Source organism: Nilaparvata lugens, chromosome 14 (assembly GCF_014356525.2).
Source record: "Nilaparvata lugens isolate BPH chromosome 14, ASM1435652v1, whole genome shotgun sequence".
In the NCBI taxonomy this organism is placed as follows: domain Eukaryota; kingdom Metazoa; phylum Arthropoda; class Insecta; order Hemiptera; family Delphacidae; genus Nilaparvata; species Nilaparvata lugens.
This window is the reverse complement of record NC_052517.1, coordinates 20,537,529-20,547,612: the sequence shown is the minus strand read 5'-3', so window position 1 is coordinate 20,547,612 and position 10,084 is coordinate 20,537,529.

The window sequence follows — 10,084 nt, the reverse complement described above, 5'->3', positions numbered from 1 at the left end:
TTGTGCCTGCCATTAAAGGCAAAAAAGATACCATGATAGTTTGAACAGTAATGTTTTTTATGAGAAAATTCTTAGTGATCATTTTAAAATAATTTGTTTTCGACTCTTAATTATTATAGTGTTATAAGTGAGTGAAATAAGTCATAGTAGGTCATTCAAATACTTTTTATTAACACACAAACTAAAATAAAGCCGGTAGTCAGTATGATAAAACGATAAAAAACGTTTGTCAAAACAATAGCTTGTTTGTGAAAAAAAAACAATGTTTTTATAATGTCAATGATGAATTTTTTCAATATGTTGTCTGATCTTCCTCTTGAATTTCACAGAGCACCTCATTTTCATGATCGGGTGAATGACTGACTCTTGAATAATTAACAGCATTTTTGTACCATTCTAATTTATCAATACTCTGCCAATCATCACCAAAATGTTTTTTCAAGAGTTTGTCCACATCATTCAATTTTTCTTTTTTCACTGTATTTGCCAAAGTATCAATCTCACTCACCATCATTCCACTAACTTTCTTACCCTTCTTGCAAACAGTTGTATACTGCCCAAAATCATTCCTATAATGTTGTTCTCCACGCACAATAATCCTGTCAGTTCCACTTCGTTTGATGTAAATTCGTTTCGATAAATTGAATTTGAAATGCCAAGACGAAGGTGGTCGGAAAATTTCATCTTTGGCAGTTTTCCAGTCAAAAATTTTACTGTTTTCTCCGTGTTTGAAAACTGTTCCATGATTCTCAAATACTTCCAGGTATTCATCTGGGAGAATGATTGTATCTTTTTTTCTTAGAACTTTTTCAATCCGGCCAAAGACGCGATCAGGTGGTATGTAAGAATGTCCAACTACTGGAAAAAAGAAGCATACTTCTTTCACTGTTTTTGGTGCTTTATGAACCAGCCAGTAAGCAATCATTGAAACCATCACTGTATTTTTATTTTGGCCTCCACATCCATCGGAGAACAGTTTGATAGTACTTATAGTGTCCGAGTAAACTGTATTGCAAAGTCTATGGAATACAGCCGATGCTATTTCGTTAGAACCCTTTGGAGCATCTGTCTCCTTCCATACATAGAGGAATGTGTTGGTTTTATCTTGATGATCTTTTGAAGACCCCACGCATATTGTGAAGTTATAATAGTAGAGTTGTCGAGAGTAATACGCTGATTGATCAGGTACTTTAGGCAGTACAAGATTTTTTTGGCAGTCGAAGGACATCTTCAAGCAATCAGCATTTTCATTTTCCTTCAAACTATTATAGAAAGCAGAAGCTCTCAGTTTATGAATCCTCAAATCAGTCATGTGCTTGACTTTTTCACTCTCTGAATCCACCATTTTTAATTTTTCTCTGAGTGATATGCACAGAGAACAAGCATCTGTAGATGGAGCACCAAAACCAATATTAAAGTTCATGTTGAAGAAATTGCGAAAGTAAGAGCTTTTCACTTTTAGTGGTGCATCAACAGATTCATTGTAATGCCTCCAAATTTTTTTCACGTTCAGATCAGCAGATACGTATTCCCTACCCTCACTTTTCCCCCTACAATAATGTTTTTCAATACAATTCAGTTTCAAAATAAAATCCTTCATGGATTTTTTTATCATTTCAAATTTTTTACTATGGCGATCTCCTCCTCTCTTCTCTGCTGGAAGAGCACCAGTGTTCAAGTTGTTTTTACAGACACGTTGTATTCTGTCCTTAGAAATGTGCAGTATATTCAAAAATGTTGCCCTGCATACAGGAACAATTGATTTGCCTCCTGGTACAAGAACAGCTTTTTTTATGAAATATTTTATGGAGCACGACTTTCTATTTTCTGTTGAGTTAGGAGACTTACGAGATCTTGATCTTGCTGGCAATGTAGCACTAGTGTACTTTAAAATAAAGCAATCCTGGACAGTCTTGTTTGGCACTGCATAGAATCTTTTGTAGAAGTGGTTGATATCTCTGGTAGACAACTCACCACACTTGAATGCAGTAGTATTGTGTCCACAGCTGGGCTTGGAAGGTGGTTGGCTGCTTTCATGTCTGGAACAAACATAAAACCAAATCATTAGTACTTGAAAACTACATAGCTTTAGAATTAAAATAAGAAAATCCACTAATATTCATAATTATTCATTCATTAATTCATCAAAAATACAATAAAGGAATCAATAAAACAGGCCTTTGCCCAAAACTTCTTCAATTCCAATTTTGATGAAAATGTCCAAAGTAAGGTTATGTACCATATCAAATTAAAATTTGAACACACAATTTTCACTCAAAATAGTACATATTGAGTTTCATACACTACACTCATAATGAATGGACTATTTGACATAATATGTCAAATAGTTTCTTGTTACAATGAAATGATTATAGGCATAAGGATACTAACCTCTTTCTTTTCTCTACATTAACTTTCCATTTATCTGGCTGCCGTTTCTTCTTTCTTCCTTTGTCGGGTTGGAAAGATACATTCATAGTATTATCCATTATTGTCACGAAACAAATTACTAGAAAAACTTTGAAGAAATAAAAAGTAGTATGATATCAAAAGTGAAATGATACAGAGTAGAACTTCAATAATTCGATCCAACTTGCTTAAACAATGCCAAGTTGCCAACAATAGATAGGTTATAAATTAGTGATAGAATTGGCGGGAGAATCGTCTCAGCTGTTGAAAAATAAAACAGGAATGCCAACCCAAGAATTAAATTAGAAATAATAATATTATTCAAGAGAACTCAAAGATCCACAATGACAACTGCACATGGCAAGTTTTGAAAACAATCTTCCAACCGCCATTGCAAAATACGTTGGACATGGCAAGTTTTGTCACAGAATGGACATGACCACTTCTGATACTACTTTCCATTGGACATGACGGTTTTTGAAAATAACTTCGATTTTCAAATGACAAAATAAATGGGTTCTAGCTAGTTTTGACACTGAACAGCTGGCATACCTTGAGCAGAGATACCAACATTATAATTTGGGCAGAAAATCCTGTTTTCTGAAAAAATTGGACATGACCAGTTTTGAATCTATACGTCTCAAGTGATACATTTGTCTGTTCAGGTCCGCAAGCAATTGCTGATTATTAAATTAATATATACATTTGAACTTTAATTTTTTGAAAAATATCTTTTATTATAATTGCTTTAAGTCTATCAATGGTAAAAATAGTTTGCAACCGTCGAATAATTGCAGAATGTGTGTGTGTAAACTTTAAAGTGGATATTCTTTTAGGATCCCGTACAGCTAAGTTTTGAAAATAAAATACTGTAAGTATTACAATGAATAAACGTTTATTTCTATGAAATTTATCTTCTATTATAAGTAAATTGAGAACATTAAGCTTTGAAAACAATTACTTTGAGAAAATAATTGCAAATTCTTTATGTGTTAGCAACTATGTTTATGAGCCAATGGCCGAGGGCTGTCTTATTGTTTTTAAATTATATTACGCTCATTTCTACAAAAATATTGTTGTAAAATATACTCATTGTTATTTCAAAAATAACTCCATTCAGTTTTAGTTCTAGTTGTTGATTATTTTTCACTTTTTTCATAACTTGACTGAACTCTACATTGACGGCAATGGTAGGTAGGTTGGGTAGTCGGAACGCTCAGCACAAAACTACAATTCAACTTATTATTTTTCAATAGAAAAAAATAACAATTTTGAATTTGAAATTATTGATAAAGTATCATTACTCTTCGCTTTTATAGTCTTATATTCTGTTGAATCTATTATTTTTATAAATTTTTAGGTATATCATCATTGGAGGTTTTGGATCATTGGAGATTTTGGATCACTGCAAATTATAACCATTCAATCGGAATCGTAACTTGAGATTTTGTGCTACAATATTCATTGTATTCAAAAAGGAACAAGCTGATTTAACTCTTCATGCAAAATACAAGGTACTTTCATATTTATTGTGATTTTCCCTACAAATTTAATATCATGTTGTCTTTTTTCTGCTCTTCAAGCAGATTTGCTTGGAATATGTTTTTTTAGTATTAATTATAAAGACATTTCAAATGTTTGGGTTCATAGAGAATGGCGTGCTGTGATCTATAGATTTTTCCTCATTTCAATTTTCAAACTTGACACTTTGAAATCCTACTTATAAATGTATTACCGTAACAGTTTTATGAGGAAAATCTATCAGGCTGCAGTTCTGGACAATTTCTCTCCATGTACTTTGACATGTCTCTAGCTTTAAGTTAAGATAACTTTTGTAAAACCCTGATAATCCCTGAATTGGTATTACTTCAAAAAATAGGTACCTTGAAATTGTAAAAATCATACAATTCTTATTTGAAGGCTGTCCACATTTTTAGTGTATGCATCTATCAATTCTGGTTCTAAAAGTTGATCAATGACTCAAGGAAAGAATTCTTACAGTTTTCACAATCCTGATAATCCCCAAATTGGTTTTATTCCAAAGAATAGCTAGCTTAATTTTGCAAAAAACTTACAATTCTTAATTGAAGGTTACCAATGTTTTTCAGTGTCCCCATCTAACAATTCTGGTTTTAATAGTTGATCAATTACTAAAAGAAAGTATTCTCATAGTTTTCTTATATCTAGTGATCCCCGAATTGGTGTTAATCCAAAAAATAGGTAGCCTTTAATGTGAAAAATCATACAATTATTATTTGAAGGTTATCAATGTTTTTCAGTGTCCACATCTAACAATTCTGGTTTTAATAGTTGATCAATGACTAAAAGAAAGTATTTTCATAGTTTCCGAATATCTTGTTATCCCCAAATTGGTGTTAATCCAAAAAATAGGTAGCCTTATTTTGTGAAAAATCATACAATTCTTATTTGAAGGTTACCAATGTTTTTCAGTGTCCCCATCTAACAATTCTGGTTTTAATAGTTGATCAATGACTAAAAGAAAGTATTCTCATAGTTTCCGTATATCTGGTAATCCCCGATATGGTGTTATTCCAAAGAATAGGTAGCCTTATTTTGTGAAAAATCATACAATTCTTATTTGAAGGTTACCAATGTTTTTCAGTGTCCCCATCTAACAATTCTGGTTTTAATAGTTGATCAATGACTAAAAGAAAGTATTCTCATAGTTTCCGTATATCTGGTGATCCCCGAATTGGTGTTGAACCAAAAAATAGGTAGCCTTATTTTGTGAAAAATCATATAATTCTTATTTGAATATTACCAATGTTTTTCAGTGTCCCCTTCTAACAATTCTGGTTCTAAAAGTTGATCAATGACTAAAAGAAGTATTCTCATAGTTTCCGTATATCTGGTGATCCCCGAATTGGTGTTGAACCAAAAAATAGGTTGCCTTATTTTGTGAAAAATCATACAATTCTTATTTAAAGGTTACCAATGTTTTTCAGTGTCCCCATCTAACAATTCTGGTTTTAAAAGTTGATCAATGACTGAAAGATAGTTTTTTCATAGTTTCTGTATATCTGGTGATCCCCGAATTGGTGTTATTCCAAAGAATAGGTAGCCTTATTTTGTGAAAAATCATACAATTCTTATTTGAAGGTTACCAAAGTTTTTCAGTGTCCCCATCTAACAATAATTCTGGTTTTAATAGTTGATCAATGACTAAAGGAAAGTACAGCTTTCTCGTGGTTTTCATGTTTTTTTTTTTTATCTTTTTGTATGATAAAAGTCTGTCAATTCTCATCCTAATAGTAGGGCAGTGACTATTAACGTAGAGAAAAGATACCACAAGAAGATACGACATCGTATAGTGCGTTCATGTTGTGTATCTCTCTTGTTAACTGAAGCCGTTAGTCCTAGTAGTTTTCCAACAATTCTGGTTTTAATAGTTGATTAATGAGTAAAAGAAAGTATTCTCATTGTTTCCGGATATCTGGTAATCCCCGAATTGCTGTTATTCCAAGAATAGGTAGCCTTTTTTGTGAAAAATCATACAATTCTTATTTGAAGGGTACCAATGTTTTTCAGTGTCCACATCTAACAATTCTGGTTTTAATAGTTGATCATGACTAAAAGAAAGAATTCTCATAGTTTCCGTATATCTAGTAAACCCCGAATTGGTGTTAATCCAAAAATAGGTAGCCTTTAATGTGAAAAATCATACATTCTTATTTGAAGGTTACCAATGTTTTTCAGTGTCCCCACCTAACAATTCTGGTTTTAAAAGTTGATCGATCTATAACTAGAAGTAAGTATTCTCATAGTTTCCATATACCTGGTAATCCCCGAATTGCTGTTATTCCAAGAATAGGTAGCCTTTAATGTGAAAAATCATACATTCTTATTTGAAGGGTACCAATGTTTTTCAGTGTCCACATCTAACAATTCTGGTTTTAATAGTTGATCAATGACTAAAAGAAAGTATTCTCATAGTTTCCGTATATCTGTTAATCCCTGAATTGCTGTTATTCCAAGAATAGGTAGCCTTTTTTGTGAAAAATCATACATTCTTATTTGAAGGTTATCAATGTTTTTCAGTGTCCCCATCTAACAATTCTGATTTTAAAAGTTGATCAATGACCAAAAGAAAGTATTCTCATAGCTTCCGTATATCTGGTGATCCCCGAATTGCTGTTATTCCAAAGAATATGTAGCCTTATTTTGTGAAAAATCATACATTCTTATTTGAAGGTTATCAATGTTTTTCAGCGTCCCCATCCAACAATAGTTTATTTTTTAATAGTTGATCATGACTAAAAGAAAGTATTCTCATAGTTTCCGTATATCTGGTAATTTCCGAATTGTTGTTAGTCCAAAGAATAGGTACCTTAAGGTTCGTACAGATTTACGCGCCGCGAACATGAGCAATTCACTTTTAATCAGCTGATGCCAAGCTTTTTATATCTGTATCTTACCGTTTCTGTGAAAATACAGATATAGTTAGCTGATTAAAATTGAATTGCTCATGTTCGCGGCGCGTACCTATATCTGTACGAACCTTTACACTCTTATGATACACTAATAATAGACAGTTGTCGACGGCACGGTACTCGGCTCGAAATTTGGAACATAAAAGACCTATTCCAATAGATATCTCTTTTTTCTCTGTATGGTGTGATACAGTTAATTCAAGTTTCATAACCACTTGTCTTTTATTTCATCTCGGACTGATCTAACATGAAATAGCCTTTATTTTTGGAACATACCATGGGATATCTTCTCATGCTATCTTTTCTCTATGTGCATACTTTTGTTTTTTATTGTGTGTTTGTGTTAAACAAAATAATTGAATTGTTGTTGTGTTGAATAAATTTGTTTATTTATTGATTGATCAACCTCTCCACTACCTCCTCACTATGAGAACACCTATTTGGCATCACACCTTCATTCAAGGTCTGATCACACAGAGAGCGATCTGCTGGCAGCGGTCTTGGAAGAATAATACTTTACGGCCGGTTTCTGAGCTCGAAATTTAGCTAAGTTCTAAACTTTAAACAGCTGGAGTCAGAAAATTAGTTTTCCAAAACGGGGCGTAGTCGCAGTTTTTATAACAGTAGTCGCAGTTTTTATTTTCTCATTTCTATAATTGGAAACGTTTTTCCTTGACGAAATTAAACATTTCTTAATCATTCAAAATAGCTGAAACTTTACACTATTTTCACTTTATTTTATTTTGTGTTAAATTCTCCAGTTTGGAGCCCCGTTTTGGAAAACTAATTTTCTTACCTCAGCTGTTTAAAGTCTAGAACTTAGCCAAATCCCGAGCTCGGAAACCGGCTCATAGATAATAATATCTTAGATATAGATATTAATATCGACGTATGACACTCAAGATTTCTGCTCCCAACTATTGATTGATTGCGATGAAATTTCTTTAGCTATATTTGTTAGAATTTTGCTTGTCTTTTTTCTCCTCTCGTCCTTCCCCATTCTTCCCTTTTTCGCTCCTCTTCACCCTTCATTCCTTACTTTTATTCCCTCTACCAGTTCATGACATGCAAAGCCATAGTTGGCTAGATATTTTTCCGCCTTTCATTCTATTCAGCACACATCATCATGAAGCCTGTTCTTGTATGTTTATTTGAAATTTTGTATTTTTTATTGTGTATTTGTGTTGATTTCAATGAATTTGAATTGAAGTGCGATGCCTAAAAATTGTTCACACCAGAGCTCTGTGACTGTGTAGAGTTAAATTGTATCTGTGGGCTGACAGATGTATAATATATCTGGACGTCCGTAGAGTTTCACTCCACACCCAAGACATCTGTGGACTGATACAGAATTATTTTTGCTGCTAAATCTCTATAGATTCCTCAATTTTTATGAGCAAATTATCTGTTTCAAAGCGCACAACCCTAATCTGAATATTAAGTCATTAATACAGTCGTGTGCCGGTTGCATTGAAGCTGGTTAAATTTTAATTGTGATTAATACGGTCGTGTGTCGGTTGTATTAAAGCTGGTTAAATTTTGATCCTGATTAATTTCAAGAGAACTAGAAAGAGAAAGCCTTTTTTTGGAAAGACTTCTATGATCGGTTCTTGTGAAATTGACCACGATTAAAATTAAACCGGCTTTTGTGCAACCGGGAAATCGGATCTTAGACCGCTCTGATCGCAGCCCATGAATAGGCCCTTCAGGCCCTTGGTAGAAATTAGAAACTGTTAATTGAGAATGTAATCAATGTCTATTTGTATTGTTTACTCTTGTGATTATATTGTAGAAAAATGTATTTGTAATTTTGGCAATACGTAAATTCAATTCAATGTATTCACACTGGATGAGGACGAGGTTGTTTCATGCTAAGAAGGGTACAGTAAACATTGAAATCCACCCACAATAACAGATTCATTATTATTTAACTAACTAGTGTGTAGTATCATAAATGTTTATTGATTTCCTTCTTCTAGTTGAATATTTTTGTGCACTTTATTTCATCGGATGTCTAGAGTTTGTTACATTTTATACCGTACAACTTGATAGACCTGTTGAATCATTGTAGTAGTTGCTCTACTAAGCCATCATTGTAGTAGTTGAATCACTGTGTAGTTGTGAGTCATTATGCGCTTCTAAGCCATATAGTTATTGAGCATTTGAGACGGATATTGAGGTAAATGGTTCAGTTGAGAACTTGTAGTTGTTTTTAATCTATCTATTCAATAATTTTTATCAATATCATGGTTTTATTTCGATCCAAATGAATGAAATAATGTGTGATGTGTTTGGTATTGTTGCCAGTGTAGTACAATAATAAATTACAAATAAATGAAATTCTTTTTCTATTCTGAGCTTTATTAGGATGAAAAATGGTTAAATAAATATATATATATAGTTATGTTTTTAATGGATATTATTGTGGGAAACAGTTTTATTTCTTTATTTCCAACTAAAATTGATGACATCTTTTGCCGGGTTTGCTAGGAGAAGTAAGAATTTAGAGGCATTTTAATATTGCATTCATGTTAAATATTGATGGATAATCATTTCAGATTACACATTTTGTTTATTTAATGTATTTCAATTTATATTTTGTATATTATGTAATTTCAATTTTAAGGTTAGGGGATCATTATTTTATTCTTTTACTTTTTCACAAGAAAATAAGTAGGTCAGTAAGTCAGCTGGTGTTGGCAGCTGTTGCCAATCAAAATCTTTCAGTCGAGCATTTTGTGTCAATGGCAAACAGATTGGGCGGATAGAGAAATTTTGCAATGTACGTTGGCATGACTGCTTTCCCCGTCTTGACTTCTGTCGAAATAAAATGGAATCCGCCATCTTGGATGATTCGTATATCTTTTGTGTAGTAGTCATCATTAATTGAAGGTTTTAATGATATTTTATTGAGTTCAGTCTTAAATTAATGTGAAATGTGTTCCTTATTATTTTTATCAACTAGTGTCAACATAGAAATCCAGTTCTATCCGATAATTTCAAGTTAAACTTTGAAGTAAAAACAACCCATTCTTCAGTGGGCGAATTGCCAAGGTACCGTAAATTTTACGTTATAAAAATGTTTAAACAGCTATTCAACGTTATTTATTACTTGTTTTTGTCTTATTGTAACTTATTACAATGTTTTCAAGTAATTTCGTCCAGGTTTGACAATTTATTTCTTATTTTCGATGAATGTTTTATTGCTGTTTCACTTATTACTG